We start from the raw sequence: 23,076 nt of genomic DNA, 5'->3' as shown, positions 1-23,076 counted from the left end.
CTCTTGCCTGTTTTCACTCAGGAAAAGCAGGAAAAAGTCTTTCACAAGTCAGATGCAGAAACCTTTTTCTCAACTTGAAAAAACTCAGTTTCCACTTTCATATAGAATCATAGAATCATAGAATCATAGAATCATTGAGGTTGGAAAAGACCTCTAAGATCATCGAGTCCAACCGTCAACCCAACACCACCATGCCCACTAAACCATGTCCCTAAGCGCCTCATCTACACGTCTTTTAAATACCTCCAGGGATGGGGACTCCACCACTTCCCTGGGCAGCCTCTTCCAATGTTTAACCACTCTTTCAGTAAAGAAATTTTTCCTCACATCCAATCTAAACCTCCCCTGGCGCAACTTGAGGCCATTTCCTCTCGTCCTATCGCTTGTTACTTCGGAGAAAAGACCAACACCCACCTCGCTACAACCTCCTTTCAGGTAGTTGTAGAGAGCGATGAGATGATTTCGTTCACATGATGTCTTCATCAGATACTCTTCTCACGGAGCACTAGACCACAAGGAAATTGTGAAATTCTGAAAGCTGCTGTAAAACAGAATTGCCATCCTCTGGTTGGCTCTTCTACCTGCAGAACATACATAACAGGAGGGAGGAAAAAAAAAAGGCACAAGAGAGAAAGGACATATCATTACATAATTACACTGCAAATCTTTCTGCTAATTATAAAACCATTTTGTGGTAACTTGCATTTAGGAAATTAGTGTGTTTAATAAGTCAACAAATTGAGCAATATTTAACTCTAGGTTTCAGCAGGATTACTTTATTGATGGAGTAGACTGCACAGCATACCAACACCATGTCCCTGAAATATATTCATATTTGACAACATCCTTCTAGGTAAAAATAGCTCTTCTTGTAAGACATTTCCCTTTTCTGGACCGCCATTAAGTATATCTATGCAGCACAATATGGCACAGTGATAGAAATAGCTAAATTACTGCTGAGCGACCTAAAGCAACATGTGCAGAATTAAAGGCTCAGCTCCTCTAAGCAGTAAAGGCAGGTTAATGTGTCGCTGCCTCTTCTCTCACAGCATCTCACTGGGGACAGCAACACGGTTACATCTTTTCTGTTTCCAGAGCTGTCGTGTTCAGAGAAGCCTACAAAACACTGGTATGCAGGCTGGAGTCAAGACTCGAAGGCAGTGAATTTCATTTTACAGATACATCTTTTCTCAGTTCTTGTACAACAATAATTAAAAAAGTGAGTGAGGGTGACATCATTTAGTGTAGGCAAGTAGTTAAATTCTTTACAGGGATTCTCACACATTTGTAACTTACTGAAAATGATTGGATGGGTGAGATGAGGACACTGGTGGACAGGTAAGATGAGAGGCAGATTCCTTAATTCAATTTCACACCAAAGTCTGTTCCAAACAGCAGCGATGGTTTATAAAAGCCCTTGCATAGACTGTGCAGCTGCCAGTACTGGTTCTTCTTTTTCCAGTAGCTATCTTCTATCTCCTCTCACAAGGCTCCTTTCAAGTGTGTGTCTTCTCTCAACTGGTCAAGAAATGTTAGAACTTCATAGAATTTCATCAGAATAATGTGCTGAAGTCCTTCTCTGCAAAGTAACCTCACTTAGAACCCCTGTAATATTATTATTGATAGTTTTGGCTCTAAATACTCTCTTACACTCATGAGAGAAAAAACGGAGAGATGATTTAATAAATACAAGGGAAGAAAAAACTGAAAATCTGAGTAGTTGTAGAGCGTAGAGAGTGTGCAAGAATGTGAAGGACAAGGATATATTTGCTGCCTTCAATATTTATTTATTTATTTATTTATTTATATTCTGGCAGTCACAGCCAGGGGGTGAATAGATTCACTTTGTTAAAGAAATATGTGATATTTTAAGTCAGAAACCCAGGCTAAGGAATTAAGAGATAACTTGCATGTCAGGCTTTGAATTGCTATCAGTGGCTAACAGTTATGAATGCTCAAGCCTTTCCCAGAGCTGTGTCCACTGCTGCCATCCCAGACTGTATTGGTGAAGCTTGAAACTTGTGTAACATCCCACGTTTTGCTTAATTCTGAGTGCTCAACCTTCTGTGTTACTGACCATGAAAACATGACCAGAAACACTCTAGGTTGGGGTCCACATTCTGCCATTTGGGAAGGTTTCTGTGTGCTCTCTGTGTCTGACAAAACTGCACAACATTCTAAAATTACACTATATATACCCAAATAACTGACAATCTGTTCTCAAAAGCATGAAATCTGGACTTCTCCTTAGGGCAAACACATTATTCAGCCTAATGAAAATGAAAGCAGTATGTCATAATGTGGAGGAGTAAAGCCTCACTCAAAATTCATAAAGCCATCAGTCTCTAAGCAGTCCATTTTAGCCCTGTGTTTCTAAAGAGAGACAGCTATTTTCAGGGTCCCACTGGAATATTTTCTTCAGCAGCACCTCACAGAAGAGACTATAAATGCAGCATACATGTCCTCGTGGAGTCTGCAGCTATTCAAGTCATGGCTCATAAGAGACTGTGAAAGCTAGAAGACTCCTGATAGTGATACCTTCATGCAAAAAACTCTTGGGTTATTTAGCAGCCTTCCACTGTGTGGTCATTAAGGCCACAGATCAGGTAAGCAAGAGTTTGTAGGGGACGCAGCTGTGAGAGCTGACCCCAACTGACCAAAGGGATATTCTACAACATATAATGTCACACTCAGCAATAAAAAGCTCAGGGAAAGGAGGAAAAAGGGAGTTGCTTGTGGTTATGACATTTGTATTCCCAAGGTGTTACAGGTGCTGAGGCCCTGCTTTCCAGGATGGGGCTAGACACCTGCCAAAGGGAAACAGTGAATCAATTCCTCTTTTTGCTTTGCTTGCACGCACACCTTTTACTTTCCCTATTAAAACATCACTGTCTTGATCCATGAGTCTTCTTGCCTTCCTTCTTTTTTCATCCTGTCCCGCAGGAGAGGGGAGTGAGCAAAAGGCTGGGTGGGTGTTTGGCTGGTAGCTGGGGTCAACCCACCACAAAAGCTTGGAGATTATCCATACTAATCATGCTCACTGTGCTTTCACTACATCAGTAATGTTTCTAAAACAGTCAATGTGCTCCTCCAAAAGCTAGCAGCTATCAGTAGCATGGCTATTTAATCTAATCAGATAGTTTTAATATATACACATCAAATCTAATGGATCAGTGGTTGCCTATTTTTTACCCTGTGCATGTGACAATGGATTCTGGTCTATGCAAACATAGTTTCTGATTTATTTATTTTTTTAATTGGCCCAGCAATTCCAAAGTAACTACATAATCAATGCAGCAATCAAAATATTTTGCAAAAGACATACCTCATCCCATGTATTTTGATAATGTTGATGAGAACTGTAAAAAAGGTTATCTTCATGTTAGGCTGAAGCAATTTAACTATGTTAAAATGGAGACCTGTTATATACAGACTTTTCAGGGAATTGCTTGTTCCTTTAGAATTAATTTTACAACACACTTATTCCCCTACGCCAGCTTTCTATTTGATTATCTGGGAAATGAAAAAGATAACTTTACTGCTCTATTTCTACGATGTAAACCTGCCTTCAATCCCAATGCTATACACAAGTATGTCATATGAGTAAGTCAGAAAAATTTAACTTGCAATCATATTGCTATAAAAAATATAATCTTTCTTCTCCATCTTTTTGCACAGCATTTTTGTGCTGCAAGAGATAGTACCATCAGCTTATAGCTTTGAAAGGCCTAAACAGTCCTGCCACACTGGCTGATGGCCACTGCATGAAATTCAGAAGCCTTCTGGCTGATGAGAGGAGAGTTCAGTTGCTCATGTGTAACCATGCTGATCTTGATCAGGATTCCAAATGCATATACATTTTTTAATTATCTATTTATCCTATATCTACTCAACTTCTTCAGCAATACAGGAGACCTAAAAATGAAACATGTATCTGTGTAAGATTACTAGGGGGTTTTAAGTTTGTTCTTGGATTTTTGTATCCTTTTCTTTCTTTGAGTAACAGAAGATATGGAAAACTTGCCTGTGTTTTATAAACTTTTTTTCATTTTTTCCAGCTTTCACTTCTTCCACTTCATATTTTTGCAAGTATTTTAACATAAAGGAGATATGCTCCCCAGAGATGATTTATATACAGAGTTAAAATAATCAAGAAGTTCTCAGTTATTATAATATCCATCTGTACTCCCCCAAAATAATTGTACCTATGCAGCTTTTACATATGTTTGCCCCAACAAGCTTTAAAAGACCTTTACTTTATGTTAGTAAAGCCATTGTTTTGTAAGACTTGCCAATGTAAAACCACATACACTGCATTTGTAATCATATCCCCCAAAAAATCAATTTTAGAAAAGAATAGGTTAGAGATTAGCTTAAAATCTTAGTCGTCAGGAACTATGTCATCTACAATGAGTAAACCTCAAAAAGAACAGAGTGGAAGCTGCTGAATATCTAATCTGTTTAATTTTTTAATGTGTGTGTTTTTATTTGAATAACAATGCCAAGTGAATGGCATTTAGGTACCTAAAGCTGCCAAGGCCTCATGAAAATCCCATGTAGACAGTATTTTAAATCTTTATCGATTGATACATAGTGATCGAACTGAACTGCACAGGACTGGCCTCTGGAGGCCCCCAAAGCCCTCCACCTGTGACTGCAGGGGGATCACAGGACTAGCTCCCTCAGTACTTAAAAACAGGCACAAATAAAGTGCCTAAATTAGGTGGGTTAGGTCACACCTACAAATAACATCTTCATATATGTCAATTTTCAAAGTTATTGTGTTGATTGTTCACACAGCACAAATACACAATGGCAAACAGGAAGCTGAGAAGTGTTTGTTGAAAACATTCAAAAAGTACTTGGAAATACAGAGTACCTGCCTGGCTCGTCACAGGTTCACCTGCCACAGGAAAGCTAACATTTGAACAAAATATTATTAAGAATGAGCCATTTGATCAGGTGTAGCTTGGAGGTGGATTTCATTTCAGGTAACTGCCTCAAAGTGATGACAATTAGCTGTGCCTTATTTGCCTGTCTAAACTTCTGTGGTCTGCAGACAATAAACAATCTAGAAAAGAGCCATTGACACATTTGCAGTACTTCCTGCATTTATCAGGGGTGATTCATGTTTGAAGCACACTTGTATGTTCGGTCCAGTCTTACTGAATCTATTCAGTCATTCAAATTTATGTTTGTCTCTCAGTTCCTCAGAGTGACAGGAATACATATAACATGGAGTCCTGAAATATGCTGCCTCATTCTCCTCATTTCTCCTTAACCTTTTCTTTTTGCCTACTTATTGGCAAAAAGTTTGCCAACTTATTTCCTACTTATTTGCCCTTTTCCCCTTGCCTTCTACTATTATTTGCAGGGCTTGATACTTTGATTATTTTTTTGCTTACAGTTATTTGTCTGTGGAAACTTCCCTTCCTTATCTTCTTTCCCATTTCCCAGTAACCTAACTCCTTTTTTTCTTTTTAAACTTTGCTTTTGTTTTGCCACAACAGAGATGCCCAACCAGCTCCATCCACTTTCAGATTCCCTCTGTACCTTTTCACTAGCCTTCCTCTTCCTTCTGCTTCTGCTTGGACCCAGTCCTGCTCTACTAAAATTTCTTGGGGGTTTGGGGTTGTTTTTGTTTTGTTTGTGGTTTTTTGGTTGACCTTTTTTTTTTGTTTGGGGGGGAAATGAGGTATCTGTGGTGTTTGGGCAGTGCAGAAAGTACATACCTTTTTTCCTGTCCATTTCTTAATGGATTAGAAAGAATAAAACCCTGTGTGTTGCAAAATGGAACACAAACCTAGGAATCATTTGCACAAGATATTAGCAGACTTTTTATTATCACACTGTCTCTGCTTATCAGAAGGAACATAACTGTTTATCTCATGGGAGCTATGTTGAGTAGTGCTTTCACACCATGGGACTTGTTAGAAATATGGTAGGATATATAGCCAGGTGGAAGAAAACCCTAACACAGGATGTCAGGAATTAGACTCTGAACTGAGCAGTTCCTTGGTGTGACTGGGAGAGTAAGGGTGGTGATTAAGAATGGTTGCTAAATGGGTCCCAGTTGTGCAATTAAACAGATGAGTTGCTGGAATTCCCTTATGTCATTCTTGCTGTTTCAGTCCATGGTATGAACAATTGGATGTCCTGGCAGTCATTTATTTTATTTCCTGCTCAGCTTAGTTTCCAAACTGAACAAAATTGAATTTTGGTGTGAAACGGAAACATCAAAATGCAATGCAATGAATTGGCACTCAGGTGGACTCTTTTCTACCTCCCTTATCTACACATAGAGAAGGCAGATTGGGAACTAAAACCTAGCAATCATAGAATCATAGAATTGTTTAGGTTGGAAAAGACCTTTAAGATCATCAAGTCCAACTGTAAACTTAACACTGCCAAGTCCACCACTAAACCATGTCCCTAAGCACCTCATCTACACGTCTTTTAAATACCTCCAGGGATGGTGAATCAACCACTTCCCTGGGCAGCCTCTTCCAATGCTTGACAACCCTTTCGGTGAAGAAATGTTTCCTCATATCCACTCTAAACCTCCCCTGGTGCAACTTGAGGCCATTTCCTCTCATCCTATCGCTTGTTACTTGGGAGAAGAGACCAACACCCACCTTGCTACAACCTCCTTTCAGGTAGTTGTAGAGCGCGATGAGGTCTCCCCTCAGCCTCCTTTTCTCCAGGCTAAACAACCCCAGTTCCCTCAGCCGCTTGTTCTCCAGACCCTTCACCAGCTTCATTGCCCTTCTCTGGACACGCTCCAGCACCTCGACGTCCTTCTTGTAGTGAGGGGCCCAAAACTGAACACAGTATTCGAGGTGCGGCCTCACCAGTGCCGAGTACAGGGGCACGATCACTTCCCTGCTCCTGCTGGCCACACTATTTCTGATACAGGCCAGGATGCCATTGGCCTTCTTGCCCACTTGGGCACACTGCTGGCTCATATTCAGCTGGCTGTCGATGAGCACCACCAAGTCCTTTTCCTCCAGGCGGCTTTCCAGCCACTCTTCCCCAAACCTGTAGCGTTGCATGGGGTTGTTGTGAGCCAAGTGCAGGACCCGCACTTGGCCTTGTTGAATCTCATACAGTTGGCCTGGGCCCATCGATCCAGCCTGTCCAGGTCCCTCTGCAGAGCCTTCCTACCCTCGAGCAGATCAACACTCCCGCCCAACTTGGTGTCCTCTGCAAACTTACTGAGGGTGCACTTGATCCCCTCATCCAGATCATTGATGAAGTTATTAAAGAGAACTGGCCCCAAAACTGAGCCCTGGGGAACACCACTTGTGACCGGCCGCCAACTGGATGTAACTCCGTTCACCACAACTCTCTGGGCCCGGCCGTCCAGCCAGTTTTTGACCCAGCGCAGAGTCCACCTGTCTAAGCCGTGAGCCGCCAGCTTCTCGAGGAGAATGCTGTGGGAAACAGTGTCAAAGGCTCTACTAAAGTCTGGGTAGACCATAGCCCCAGCCTTTCCCTCATCCACTAAGTGGGTCACCTTGTCACAGAAGGAGATCAGGTTAGTCAAGCAGGACCTGCCTTTCATAAACCCATGCTGACTGGACCTGATCACCTGGTTCTCCTGTACGTGCTGTGTGATGGCACTCAGGATGATCTGCTGCATAACCTTTCCCAGCACCGAGGTCAGACTGACAGGTCTGTAGTTTCCCGGATCCTCCTTCCGGCCCTTCTTGTAGATGGGCGTCACATTTGCAAGCCTCCAGTCAACTGGGGCCTCTCTGGTTAGCCAGTACTGCTGATAAAGGATTGAAAGTGGTTTGGTGGGCACTTCCACCAGCTCCCTCAGTACCCTTGGGTGGATCTCATCTGTCCCCATAGTGCGTGTCTAAGTGGTATAGCACGTCGCTAATGATTTTCCCTTGGATTTAGGGGGCTTTATTCTGCTCCCCGTCCCTGTCTTCCAGCTCAGGCGGCTGGGTACACTGAGAACAACTGGTCTTACAATTAAAGACTGAGGTAAACAAGGCATTAAGTACCTCAGCCTTTTCCTCACCCTTTGTCGCTATGATCTCCCCCACATCCAATAAAGGATGGAGATTCTCCTTAGCCCTCCTTTTGTTGCTAATGTATTTATAGAAACATTTTTAATTGTTTTTTACGGCAGTAGCCAGATTAAGTTCTAGGTGGGCTTTGGCCCTTCTAATTTTCTCCCTCCCTAACCTCACAACATCCTTGCAGTCCTCCTGAGTTGCCTGCCCCTTCTTTCAAAGGTCATAAACTCTCCTTTTTTTCCTGAGTTCCAGCCAAAGCTCTCTGTTCAGCCAGGCCGGTCGTCTTCCCCGCCAGCTTGTCTTTCGGCACATGGGGATGGCCTGCTCCTGCACCTTTAAGAGTTTCTTCTTGAAGAATGTCCAGCCTTCCTGGACTCCTTTGCCCTTCAGGACTGCCTCCCAGGGGACTCTGTCAACCAGGCTCCTATACAGGCCAAAGCCCGCCCTCCGGCAGTCCAAGGTAGCAGTTCTGCTGACCCCCTGCCTTACTTTCCAAGAATCAAAATCTCTATCATTTTGTGATCGCTATGCCCAAGATGGCCTCCAATCGTCACATCACCCACAAGTCTTTCTCTGTTCGCAAACAACAGGTCCAGCAGGGCGCCTTCCCTAGTTGGCTCACTCACCAGCTCTCTTAGGAAGTTATCATCTTCCACACACTCCAGGAACCTCCTAGACTGTTTCCTCTCTGCTGTATTGTATTTCCAGCAGACATCTGGTAAGTTGAAGTCCCCCCCCGAGAACAAGGGCTAGCAATCGTGAGACTTCTGCCAGCTGCTTATAGAATATTTCATCTGCCTCTTCATCCTGGTTGGGCGGTCTGTAACAGACTCCCACCATGATATCTGCCTTGTTGGCCTTCCCCCTGATTCTTACCCACAAACACTCAACCCTATTGTCACCGTCATTAAGCTCTAGACAGTCAAAACACTCCCTAACATACAGGGCTACCCCACCACCTCTCCTTCCTTGCCTATCCCTTCTGAAGAGTTTATCGCCATCCATTGCAGCACTCCAGTTGTGCGAGTCATCCCACCATGTTTCCGTGATGGCAACTATATCGTAGTTTTCCTGCTGCACAATGGCTTCCAGCTCCTCCTGTTTGCTGAGCATGCTGCCTGCATTGGTGTAGAAGCACTTCAGTTGGGCTATTGATCCCACCACTTTTGGGGGGAGAAACCCTAGTTCCTACATGACCATTCTCAGGTGCTTCCGTGGTTTCTAACACATCTGTAACCCTTGTGCCTTTGCTGCCACATGGATCTCCATCCCCTACCTCCACTGAGACGGCAGACCGAAGGACCTCGCTAGCACACCGTCCCTCAAACATTGGCATGCTGCCCACAGGCTTATCTCTAGCGAGCCTGGTTTTATCCTTATTTATATGCTAATATAAACAAGAACTGATATATAAACTAATGCATGTGAATATAAAAGTAAATATATTCTGAATTTATAGAATATTACTGAATTCTAAAAAGAAAAAAAGTTAAGTCCAAGGTATGTTTCTAATAGTAAACTTAATTCCTGGGATCTCTAGTATTTCTAACTGATATCCATATTGGCATGTTTTATTGTGATATTGCATATTTTATCAAATGGATCTTTGAACTTATGCTGTTTATTATCTCTTGAGAGATGGATACATGTCTCATTCCAACAAGTCATCACAATTTTAATGTGATAATGGATGTTAATGTTATGACATGCTTAACTGTAGTACCAAAAAACCTTGTCTGTGAACTAGACTGTTGGGTTTTTTTTTCCTAGTGGAGCATACATAAAATACAAAAGGGGCTTGCAGCCTCAGTGTAAAAGACAGAGATAGATGGAGACAGGCAAAGATGAGAGTGAAAGGAAAAGCTGATCACCACAAAACCTGCTGTTTTGCACATCAGGAACTTAACTGGATTTTTTGTTGTCTTGCAGATGTGAAAAATCAGTGGACATCAAAGATGGAGGTTCTTGAAACAAGGTAACATTAGAAGGAACTTTTTTTCCTCCTTATGTCAACCAGCAAGACTAGAACAAAGATCATTTTCTCAGTCTGTTTGTTTGCATGCCTCCTGTCCACTGAAGCAAATGTAAGATTTTGTCTTTCCGGTCATAGCATTTTGCAGTTCTGTCCTCTCTTAACTGTTCTATCTGTCACTTACCCACAAGATACTGTCTCCTTTCTTTCCCCCACTTCAACCCCATGATGCCAACATCTCTCCTTAGCTTGTTAAATTGACAAACACGTACCATTGTGCTTTCTCTTATAATCCTTCCATACTCGGGATTAAATCCTTACAAATGAATACAAAACTAATTCATTTGTCAAGACCAGAAAGAAGCTTTCAGGAACTGAGACATGAGAGCATGAGAGCTTGAGCAAGAGCACTAAGTGTATAACAGAGAAAAGAAAGTCTGTATCCTAGAGGCTTGATACAGAAGAAATAGGTCCCAGCCTGGATGTGGGATCTGGAAGAAAGCCATCAAAGCTGACCCTCAAATTACAGGCTTTTCAAAGGGAAAGGATGAGTCCTTCTAACAGAGAAAGAGCAAGTATTATGGTTGAGGGTAACTGGAACATTGCAATTGTGTTTGAAATGCTAGACAGAATGAAAACCTTCATTGCATACTCATTCTAACAATACACACTTTCCCCCAGTATTTTGGTAAGCTATTTCTTCTGCTCTCTCTGGAGCGTCACAGTAAAAAAGTTAACTGACTTCTTGGGCAGCTGATTCAGTAAAATCACTATCACAGTCTCTGCATTAAACAGCCTAGTTTGTTTTATATTTTCTGTTTTTCTACAATATATGCTACCTTTTTGGTATTAAGTAATAGTAAAATTTTTGACAGATGATTAAGAGGACTACTGGAAATTACATTCTTTATCTTGTAGAAGGAAGCCAGTATATAAACGTATCAGGCACAATTTCTTTTCTGGTATGCTTGTTTTCTGACCGGTCTTAACAACAATTACAGAGCTGGACTTTGTCTTGAATACTTTTTATGACACAAAATCTAGCAAGGCTGGAAAGTTGCATCTAGCACTAACATCTCTGTTAATGTATTTTTTTACTAGATTTTGTAGGTCTTATCCATTTGACAGTAACTGTCTTGTAGTCCTAAATTAACAGCAAAAAAATAGATATTTTTAAATAAGCTGTGGATGAATTGAGCTTAACTAAAAATCAGTTGTTGAACAACAATTCTTTGGCTTATCCAATGCCACTCCCATGTACAAATTTTCTTCCCCAGTTTTCTTACGCATTTAATTCAAATGTAATTTTCTTACTTTTGTCATTCAGTCTGTGGCTCCATATCTGAGGTGCAGTTCAATACATCATATTTTATGAAGACACCCATGACAACTTACCCCATGGATAAGCCCTCAAAGTTGAAAAAAAGGGGTCAATGTCTCTTCCTGTGTGATGTCTTATACAGCAACGATCATTACATATTACATAGTCACTGCTATATTGATCTCTTATTATCTACTATTGGTGAAGCATAGCTTCTGGAGAAGTACATATCCTTGGTTTGAAGGTATCAGGAGAAAGCATATACATTCCCTTTTTCACAGTTTATTTTCCTACAGGTGTTCCCTTTCAACTGATTGGCTTTGCCTGATATCTAACTTATTTTACTTCCTCATTAAGTAAAGAGCTATAAAAACTTTTACTTTTTATGCAGATGGTACATAACACATCCAGACTCATGTTGATTACTAGCATTAGAGGCTTTGGTATAGCTAGAATGGTAAGCTTGCAGAATCAATGCATGAGGCCATTTGATTTTCAAAAGTTATTATTGGTTTTCTTTAATAGGTACACATAAACCATTTGAAAATGACCTCATCTTCTGAAGATGTGCTAAATATTTTCTAAAATTGCACCTTTTAATTTGGGTGTCCATAAATGTTAATGCCCTTTGGAAACTCTGTGACTCATGATAATGACATGGTTTCTGAGGTTATCCGAATTTTTTTCTACAGACTTTACTGTTTATAAAGTTCCATCAGGCATGAATGAAAACAGTAGAATATAGCCAAGTTTATCATCCTAAGCAAAAATCGTATTGTTTTCTGCAAAGCTACTTCCAAGTTATAGCACTCCAAATTGGAGCCCAACTCAAACAGATGGTAATAATTATTAATGGTAAATACATTTAATGAAAATAAAATAGAAGTATCTTGTGTGGCAACAAATCACCTGAGGAAGTCAGGGACAGTAAATTTATTTGATTGTCCAAATCTCTCTATATGTTGAAGTACCTGTTTCCAGATGTATTATACATGTTTGTGGATTTTGTATGTTTTGTTCTTGATAGTAAAAAAGAATTGAAAGCTAGAGCTGGACAGAAAATGATTTTCCCATCCCCAAAGAATTTTTTTTTATATTCCAAACATTTTTCTCGGACTAAACCAGGATGAAAAATTGGACTGTCAAAAGTGTTTAAGAAATTAAATTAAAAGATAAAGAACAGATTTTGTATAAGAAACAATAAATAGGGTTTTCAAGAGCTTTTCAGCCTAGGAAACATATCTATGGCTGGCTATGATGAGAGCTGCTGAGAAGGTAGGTAGACAATTATTCATTGTTTCAAATAAAAAAAAGAGTTGGGAGCATGAAATGAAGCTTGCAAGTGGCATAAAATGCATAGCTATACTTTAAATACTTCATTATAAGATGCAGTAGAAGCTAAAAGTTTGCATATGTTCAAAAATAGAGAATATGTCCTGGAAGAAGTCATCCATGCTTATTAAATGTTTGGTAGTCACTGAGCAATAAATCCCTGCATTTCAGAAGGTAGTCTGAAGAAGTAGAACTGTTTTCCTATTCTTGTACTCTCTCCTAAGGATTTGTTATTCAACACCTTTAATCTGACTTAACACAGACATTTACTTTTGTATTTTAATGTTTATCATATGTAAAATGCACACACACAGATGAACATTAAAATGACAAATTGAATTGTTTCCTGCCAATGATTTTGAAAAACTTATTTTTGGGGGTCTTTCTTTGAAATATTTTTCTTACCTGCTATAAGTATGGCTCTCTTAACAAGGAAAATATATGCTCTTCTGTTGAGAAAATATTGTAACAAAGCATTTCAGAATTTCAAAACACAAGTCAAATACAGTAATGGAAATTTGTCAGAAGTTTTCCTTTCTGATAAACTGTATCAATTTGGGTGAATTGGTGTTTCTAAGGAAAGAAATACTAACACGATTATTCTAAACCATTTCTTGGTTTAGATTCTGGAGGAATTGTTAATCTTTTAGCAATGAATTTGAATTAAAAAAACACCTTTTCGCAATAATGAAAGCATACTGAAACTAGTAATAGACATTGGCAGAGCACCTTCTCTTCAGGGCATTTTGTATATTAACATGCAGCTGCATCATGCACCAATGCTGTTAGATTACCCACATAAGAAATCAGAAGACCTATGAATATGTTAGATATTTCCTTATTTGGAGAATGGAGTCTACAGGATCCATAAAAAGATTAATAAAGTGTATCACTACTATCCATACAAAATGAATTACAGAGGCTTCATAAGCAGTGTGAGGAAATCAGTATCTTCTGTACCAGACTTGACTAATGAAAGGTTCTCTGCCCTTAGCTGAAGTTTGAGAGCAAACTTGTATGAAGAGATTTTAAATTCAACGCACGTACCCATGTATATGAAGCATCTGTGTACTTGTCTGCCCATGCATGTGTATGCATTGTATGTTCAAATATGTGAAAGAATATAATTCCTTTTCACAGTGGCAAGCAGTTATGTCTGGCACTGGTTCCCTGAAGTAAGTAGACTTGTCCTAAGGAGTACTGATTACACTTTACACCCATTCCAATTCTTTTTACAGCCAAACCCCATGTCCTGGTTTCGGCAGGGATAGAGTTAATTTCTTTTCTAGTAGCTGGTACAGTGTTTTGGATTTAGGATGAGAACAAAGTTGATAACGCACCGATGTTTTAGTTGTTGCTAGGTAATGCTTACACTAGCCAAGGACTTTTCAGCTTCCCATGCTTTACCGACTGAGAAGGCTGGAGGTGCACAAGAAGCTGGGAGGGGGCACAGCCAAACGGGCCAAAGGGACATTCCATACCATGTGACGTCATGCTCAGTACATAAACTGGGGAAAGCTGGCCGGGGGGGGCCGCTGCTCGGGGACTGGCTGGGCATCGGTCGGCGGGTGGTGAGCAATTGTACTGTGCATCACTTGCTTTGTGTATTATTATTATTATTATCATATTATTATTATTATCATTTTATTTCAATTATTAAACTGTTTTTATCTCAACCCACGAGTTTTTCTAACTTGTGCTCTTCCAATTCTCTCCCCCATCCCACCGGGTGGGGGGGAGTGAGCGAGCGGCTGCGTGGTGCTCAGTTGCCGACTGAAGTTAAACCACGACAGTCCTTTTTGGCGCCCAACGTGGGGCTCGAAGGGTTTGAGATAATAACAGGTTAACCGGAGTGTATTAAAGAACTTATATCTGTTAGTAGTTGTGGGTCACAATGTTGGTTTCTCTGTTCTCGATATTGATTTGTATAATCTGCATCGCGCTCTTTTTCCTGCTGTACATGTTAAAGATTGGTGTTGGGTTTTGCAGTTTGCTGTGGTCTGCAGTGAATAGTAATGTCTCGCTTGTGAGGTTTGTTTTTAGAACATTGACCTTGACGTTAGTGTGGTATGTAAACTTCGCAATGAAGCCGTTACTGTACCACGGAGATCATTTCGTGGAGACAACTAGCAATTGCAGTAACTTTTCTGAGAGTTTTTTTACGGAGGAAATACAGAACGGCAGTGTCACTACCTTCTTCTATAATGTTTCCTCCTTCATTACAGTAATTTTTCAGTATTTTGAACATCCTTGGGCAGTTAAGATACTTCTATTAATACTTCTTGGGAATACTGTTTCGGTTTTGTCTAAAGTTGGTAAGCAATTTAAGAATATCATCCAGAGATCTGCCCCAAGGCTGAATAATTATGAGTGGCAGGGTGTGTGGGACAAGATGGGCAAGTACCTAGGCCAATGGGCACCCCCAGTGTTTTGGAACTTCACCCCTGAGCAAGTGCAGAATCCTGAAAAGTTAGTAGAATATTTGGAAAAAGTATGCTGTCACCCTGGCAACTCCAGAGAGATGCAGCTCATTGCAACGTGCTGGGGCCTGGCCCATGCCTACCGAGCCCTGTTCAACACCATTCAGTGCCCTCAAAGGGAAGGGAAGGTCTCTGGCTCTGACAGTAAAGCGACATGACAGTAAATCCTTTCATGATTTATAAAATCAAAGAACTACCCTGATGCTATCTGTGGAAAAGAGACAGCATGGCTCATTTAATAGTTCTGTTTCTCTCTTTTTTTTTTTTCATTATCTTGCTAGATTTGCTGATAATAGCAGTACCGTTGCAGCAGTATCTTTAAATTCAACTAACTGAATGTTGGATTTACTATTAATAACTAACTGGATTTACTATTAATAAACTAGGAATAACATACATGTAACATATTGTAAAGCTTTATGTTTTGAGATCTATCAGAGAGATTCCAGTTTAACACTAGGTGTGGAATCCCTGTTCAGTTTCTAACGGGAATATGTTCCCATTAGAAAACCTAGCTGTTGACCGTTTTTATCAGTGACTCACAACAAAACCCTAAAATTATCAGAGGGATTGTATAGATAACACAAAAGCCTGGGGAGCAGTAACAGTGAAATGAAAGTCATTGGGATGGTACTACTTGACTCACTTAGTCCTCTGAGACAAGCAAAAAATATGTCAGATATATTAAATCCTGCAAACCATATTAAATATACTATAGATTTTATCCATACATATATGTATAGTAAAGATGCATATACTACCGTGAGAGATATAGCATGTACACACAGATGGGGAATTGCATCCTGACTTTGGTTTACGGAGGCTGAACAGCAGAACGTGAAGTCTTCTGGGAACACTGGACAAATAGGCAAACACAACTGCTGAGTACGTAAGTTGAGGAAATCGAGTAGGATAAAGAACTTTGCATATGTAGTTTTTACTAATGCTACCACTTCTAGAATACTGGAATTCATTGAAATGATGTAGTTATCTACAAATAGGCACATCTAGGGTATTATTCATCTCATTTCAAATGTACAAAGTACCCAGTGATTCACACATGAAAAGAGATTCTTTCTCCCCACTGACTATAAAGAGAGCTTAGTGTGACTACCTTGCAGGGAGCCGTCTGGGTTGTAATTTAAGTAAGAGAAATCCCACCCCCTGTGTCCTGTTTTGGAGTGTGTGGTCTGTACAGGCTGTTAATCACTGAAGAGTGTTCATAGAAGAATGATTAGAAAACAAATGAGCTGATGTTACTGTGCGGCACTCAAAGCGCTCAGTCTGTTTCACTTATCAAAGAGCAACACAAGGTGGGGGTAAATAACATTTTGAATGTAGCAAGAAAAAACATAATGAAACTGTAATGGCTGAAAGTCACAATTAGATAAGAAATAAGGTGCGTATTTTTGGCTACAAGGATGATTTATTATAAAAAAAATTCATCAACATTCTTAGTATCTGGGCTTTTTTCACTGGCGTTGCATGATTTGGGGTGTTTTAAGATCTTCCTCACTTCAAACAAAAATTAATTCAAAGATGTTTTAAGAGTGCTACTGCTTCTGTTTGACAGGAGATTGTTTTAGATTTGAGTAACTCTTTCTGATATTATAATTCTTTAAATTTTGAATCCACCTATGAAACCAATGTAAATATTACAAAATTAGTCAGTAATAGTGGAAGACAAGTGAGGAAAATCTTAACAGAAAGGTCTTCTGTTTTCACGAGTCATTAGATACTGATACTGTAAGTTTCTTCAGTAGTTTCACTATTTCCTAGACACAAAAAGATCAATACAGAGTCAGCTTCAAGGACCACCACCAAGAACTGTGGTCTCATAACACATAAGAATACCATTAGAGAATAGGCAGCTGTTGGGAAACAGAATTTGTCTTCAGAGACTAACCTTAAGTCACAGGTTTTGTATACTGAAAATACTCTTTCATTATGCAGTGAAGTTGCTTAGTAAGCTTTTAATGCCACAAAACAGTATTAATCAAAAAAATTGAACAAAATACCCAGTAAATCACAATCCTGTCTTGGAGTTTATACTACAATTTACCAAAATTAACTGAGATGCCCAGATTATTCCCTATTTCTCTTCAGGACATTGTGGGTTTCTAAGCCCTGGAGTACATTCTCCCTAATTAGGTAGCTTTCCAAAGGTCATATGTAATTTCTAAGGATTTGGATAATCAGTCTGCCTTTAAAGCTGGCTGGTAGTTGCAGAGACATAATGCAGTGTTTGGAGAAAGCAGAGGAATCCCATCTTCTTTAAGGTGCAGGGGATTACATCTGGGTGGGGATTTACCAGGGGACTACAGCTAAGAGGGCTACGACCTCTCCATTAATGAGCGTGGAATAACACAAACACGGCGACACATAAGGAAGGAGCAGTCCAACGGCACAACCCCTTCCCGCTCCCTCATCATCCCTGTAGCAGTGATACAAACAAAATCACGTCTTAGGCAGAAAATGAGCTGTGGACTTGGATAGCATTGATTATTTAGTGTATTAGCAGAGGGCAGAGTTTACATGCAGTATCAATTAGAAAATACTTGGCAACGAAAACAAGGCCAAAGGGCTTTCTGTTTTATGGCCAAATCCTGCTCACTTTCCTCACATGAGAAGCTCTAATGAAGTCAGCTGGAGCTCAATGATTTCACTCCAATCCTTAAATCTCTTATAAGCTGCAGCTGAAATTTGAAAGTGTTTTAGAAGGAAACTTTTAACCTCTGTCCCTAGTTACAAATTTGGCTGCTTCCTTTATCATCTTCTTCTCAGATCACCTCTGTCCAAATGCTCTAAAAAAGCCCTCCAGATATTTTCCTCTTGTTCTTTTTCTTTAAATACCATAATTTGTATTTATTTCCCCTAATTCTGTTACAGGTTTCTTAGAAATTCAACGTCATAGTGATCAGAGCTGCTCTTTGAACTTTCCCACAACGTAGGAGGATTCAGAATTACCAAAGGCAGTCTCAGATTCCATGTTAAAAGATACATTTCAGTCCCCTTTCTATAGGTTTAGCTGTGCCAACAAAGGCAGTAGTTTGTCAGAGAACTTTCCTAGGGAAAGAATGGTCATGACTGGGATGGAAGAGACGAGCGGTGTCATGTGCTTTTGGCATATGGGGTTAGTGGGAGGGTGCAAGTGCTCCTTGACCAGCAAATACCTTAATGCAAGGTAGTCATGGCTCAGGGTTCCTTTGTTCTTTGTCTGCCTTGTGATTAACCAGCACCCTGCGCACCCTGGGTGTGAATCCCCACAGCAGGGCAGTGCCTGCCCCTGCCCCTGGGTGAGGGCAGTTCTCCTGCTGCTACCCCACTGTTGCCTCCTCTCTGTGCAGTTGGAGGAGCGTCCCTTATCTCTTGTAACATGTACATCCTCCTTTACCAAAGAAAGATGAGACCAGAGAAGATAACAATGCTGTTTCTTCCCCTTACTCAAAGAGTTAGCAAAAGCTTGTCATTGGCTATGATTGCTAATATTAATCATAAATAGTAACACAAATTTAACCTTTCAGTTTGCAACTGATTCAGATTACTTTGAATATATTAATTATCAGGAATTCCTAATCAATATGTTTGATGATCCTGTATGCTGCCCTGTATTTGAATAAGAGAAGATTAATATCTAACTAGGAGCCTGGTTTTTTTTTTGAAACACAATGCAGTCATGGCAAACTCTTTCATTGGCAAAAACATTAGACTATTTTCTTGTAAAGAACTGAATTACTTGGAAACTGTTCAGACCTAACACCTTCCTAATACTTGGCTTGTCATGTAATAGTTCCCTGTGATTTCTTAAATTCTTCAGACAAGTCTTTGGATTCACAGAAAAGTAAGCAATGGGACAAATTATTTTGTTTAGGGAATGTAGGAGAAAAAAAATTCTGATTAAGTCTCTTGTATCATCCTTCTGTGTTTTGTGTTTTCTGTTATATGCAGAAATATATAGCCCAACTATAATATGCCCAACTGCGCAAGCCTTCAGTTGGGCTTTGGATATTAAATTCTGTGTGGTAAAGAAAGTAATATTTCACTAGAAGACTAAAGATAGCACAAAAAGGTTCAAATGCCCCTTTTATTTACATTGAAAAAATCTTGCATTAAGTCTGAAATATTTTTGAGAAATAATTAAGCTAAAATACTGTTTTTGATTGGGGATGTTTCTTGCTCAAAATAAGCTAGAAGGAAATAAAGAGTTAACCCATACCAGAATTTCAAGCTTTCTTACAGTCAGGTTGCTTGCTTGAGCTATGGGAGCAAAACTCCAAATTGTGGAGAACAAGGACCTAAACACAACTGGGTGCCCTCAAATCATGTTTTTAGGGAAATAGACCTTTTCAGTTAATTTTTTTGAAATCCCATTTTCCTTCTGTATCAGAAGTGAAACACTACCAAATCCTTGCAATTTGGGGGTATCAGGGCTGTTTCGCAGCTCCTCTAGCAGCCTGATCTCCCATTGAAGTCAGTAACTGAGCTCATATTAATTGCAGAGGTACAAGCCTGGCTTTATAGACTCTCTGTAAAATGTCTCCACTAAAAACCCGTAATGGCCTCCCAGCTCCTAAAAAAATTGGATCTTGTCACTGCTGTTTCTAAGGCCCTATCTACCAGCTGGCTAATGACCCAAAAGAGAAGTCTTGAACAGGATCCTCTACCCAGAGGCAGGGAATGGAGCACTTCATGCTCCATGATGATTTGTCTGCTTCTATAGCATCCTATGTAGTGGCAGGAGTTGTTGTCTATTTTATTTTACATGCCTGCAAAGCACCAGAGAGGTACAATTTGGCTTGCAATGCTATTTTGCTGTCTGAAGACTTCGCACCTCTAGAACAAAGAAGCAAGTCTCATCCATTTTGTCTTATCAGCTCCTCTTCTTCCAAAGCATCATCATCTGACAAAAATACTTTGTCAAATGCTGTACCTGTAGGCAGCATGGACTGTACATGTTCAGTTATTCCTTTCTTATCTCAAAGCTGATAGGTAGGCTTAAATGTATTTCTTAAACAAAAAAAGCTGTATTATTTTTACAGCTTTTGAAATTTGACTGCTGTGAAATCTGTCTGTCATTCTGGCAGTCTGTAAACCTTTACAAGTTATCAATTGTTACATATTGGCTTAAAACAACCCTGAGGCTTTTTATAGAGGCAATAAAAGCAGTTCCAATGTGATAACAAAATAATTCTTTGGACTAAACTCCGTTTTGTTGCATGTATCTGTTATGCCTCCCAAAAATTCATTCAGGCACTCATTCCTCCTCATTTGCTTAAAATGGCTTATCTTCAATGAGAACAAGGAGAAAGTTAGACAGCAAAATAATTTAAGTCTGAATGGTCTTTGTTTATGTTACCTCCACTCTTGAGCCCAATCTCTAGCCAAGCCAAGACTGGACTGCTTCATGCTGCAGAATTTAGTGCATCCTGATTGTTCCAATCTGAGTAATTAGCTGCAGTAATCATCAGTCCTTAAAGATCCATTACAATGGTATAAATTTGGAGTAAATCTCTAGCAATTTAAAAAGACTGGGCTTGAAGTTGTGTGTTTGAGATGAAAATCAAGTTCATGATTTTATGCATTTCTCATGTTTACTTTGTTTCCCACCTGATTAATGTTGAACTGTGTTAATGTTGACTTAAAAAGTCAAATTTGTCCTGATAAATATTTCCAATAGATACAGGTTTACACTCTGTATGTGCATATATGTGTGTGTGTGTGCATGTGCATGTGTGTGTGATGTGTCTATGCAGCTAAAAGGAGGAAGGTGACTGAAAAATATTAGCCTCATTTTTTTTGTTTCTTTGTGTGTGTTTCTTTTTTTCCAGTAGAAAAGTAGTTGTTTCTTTGTTTTTTGAGGGGATGTGTGTTAGATTCGGTATGAATTTCTTTTTCTTCTGCTGTACATGTTGTTTTGGATACTTCCTATATTTTAAAATGACAAAACCTTACAAGAGGAAATCAAGCAAATTCTAATAAAAACAAAAATATTCAGGAAAATACATGGGAGAAAGGTACTTTAAGCCATGCCACAATTTTCTTTTCGGTTTTGAATTATTTGATTTCAGGACAGTCTTGGTAGAAAAGACTAAATACTCTAAATCTGCTTCTTATGTCTCTTCATTCTCCCTAATTGTGAGTGGGTGAGCCCCAGGGACACTGGGAATAACAATTCCTGATTTTTGTTTTAGAGAGGGAACAGAAAAAGGAAATATCATTTTGCAGGTGTTGAAAAAATCTGAGCCTGAGGCTAGCTCATTTACATTCTCAAACAAAAAGGGGATCCTACAGCAAAATATCCCCCAGATTCTCACACGACTAAAGAATATAGAAGTAGAACCAGTGACTATTTGGGGGACAATCTCATTTTCAACAAAAAATGTTGGTTTGAACCAGCCATAGCAGTTGGTTTGAATCATGGTTTGAATCCATTCATTTTATTTTGAACAGCATGTGAGTTCTGTTGCAGAAATGTCATCGTCCCTTTTTATACTTGTGGATTAAAGGACAAGCTTATTTCTGCCCTGCGGGTACATGTCAAACTCCTTGCATGTGCTCTGTGGGCATGAGTCGTGGTCTGCGTGCACTGCAGTTGGCAGTCAGTCTGTCTCAGTGCTGTACATCAGTGTCACTGTGTGTCATTATGCTGACTGCAGTATTGTTCGGTTACCTCCAAAGGCTTCCACGTGGAGGGAAGTGGTTGCCACCCCATATGTACTTCCAGAGCATGCAGCAGCTGGCTGTGACACCGAGGAGTAAAGGCAGGCTTGCAGGAAGATGGAGGATGCACCATCTCAGACTCCAGCTGACCACATGCTTCCATAGTGGCAGCTGTAGCCAGGACCCTGGCTACGGATTGCTTGTGCCCTCTAGCACAAGTGCACAGCCTAAAAAGCAGTGAACATGTTCAAACTCTGGTTTCGTTTCTGCTCTCTCTTCTCGTACTCCTGGGGGTGGGCAGAAAGGAATTAGATGAGGAGAGGGCACATCACAGATCTTCTGCAGTTTTCCCTGTCCAGCCGTAGGCAGCTAATGAGCCCTGGAGTGCCCCAAGTGATGCTCTAGGAGTACATTTTTCTGAGTAACCCCCATATGCAACGCTACAGGCTTGGGGAAGAGTGGCTGGAAAGCTGCCCAGCAGAGAAGGACCTGGGGGTGCTGGTCGACAGCCGGCTGAACATGAGCCGGCAGTGTGCCCAGGCGGCCAAGAAGGCCAATGGCATCCTGGCCTGTATCAGAAATAGTGTGGCCAGCAGGAGTAGGGAAGTGATCGTGCCCCTGTACTCGGCCCTGGTGAGGCCGCACCTCGAATACTGTGTTCAGTTTTGGGCCCCTCACTACCAGAAGGACGTTGAGGTGCTGGAGCGTGTCCAGAGAAGGGCAACGAGGCTGGTGAGGGGTCTGGAGAACAAGTCTTCTGAGGAGCGGCTGAGGGAACTGGGGTTGTTTAGCCTGGAGAAAAGGAGGCTGAGGGGAGACCTCATCGCGCTCTACAACTACCTGCAAGGAGGTTGTAGCAAGGTGGGTGTTGGTCTCTTCTCCCAAGTAACAAGCGATAGGACGAGAGGAAGTGGCCTCAAGTTGCACCAGGGGAGGTTTAGAGTGGATATGAGGAAACATTTCTTCACCGAAAGGGTTGTCAAGCATTGGAACAGGCTGCCCAGGGAAGTGGTTGAGTCCCCATCCCTGGAAGTATTTAAAAGACGTGTAGATGAGGTGCTTAGGGACATGGTTTAGTGGTGGACTTGGCAGTGTTAAGTTTACAGTTGGACTTGATGATCTTAAAGGTCTTTTCCAACCTAAATGATTCTATGATTCTATGAGTCTATATTATTACCTACTCACAGCACAGAAATGATGGACACATCCTGAAGGAGACCATCCAGCTAGAGGGTCACAGGGCTCTTCCCTGGCTGAGATGAGCTTTTTGCTTTCACAGCT

This window comes from Aptenodytes patagonicus, chromosome 3, assembly GCF_965638725.1.
Source record: "Aptenodytes patagonicus chromosome 3, bAptPat1.pri.cur, whole genome shotgun sequence".
NCBI classification, from domain to species: Eukaryota; Metazoa; Chordata; class Aves; order Sphenisciformes; family Spheniscidae; genus Aptenodytes; species Aptenodytes patagonicus.
The sequence above is the reverse complement of the archived record's forward strand: the minus strand, read 5'-3'. Positions refer to the sequence as shown.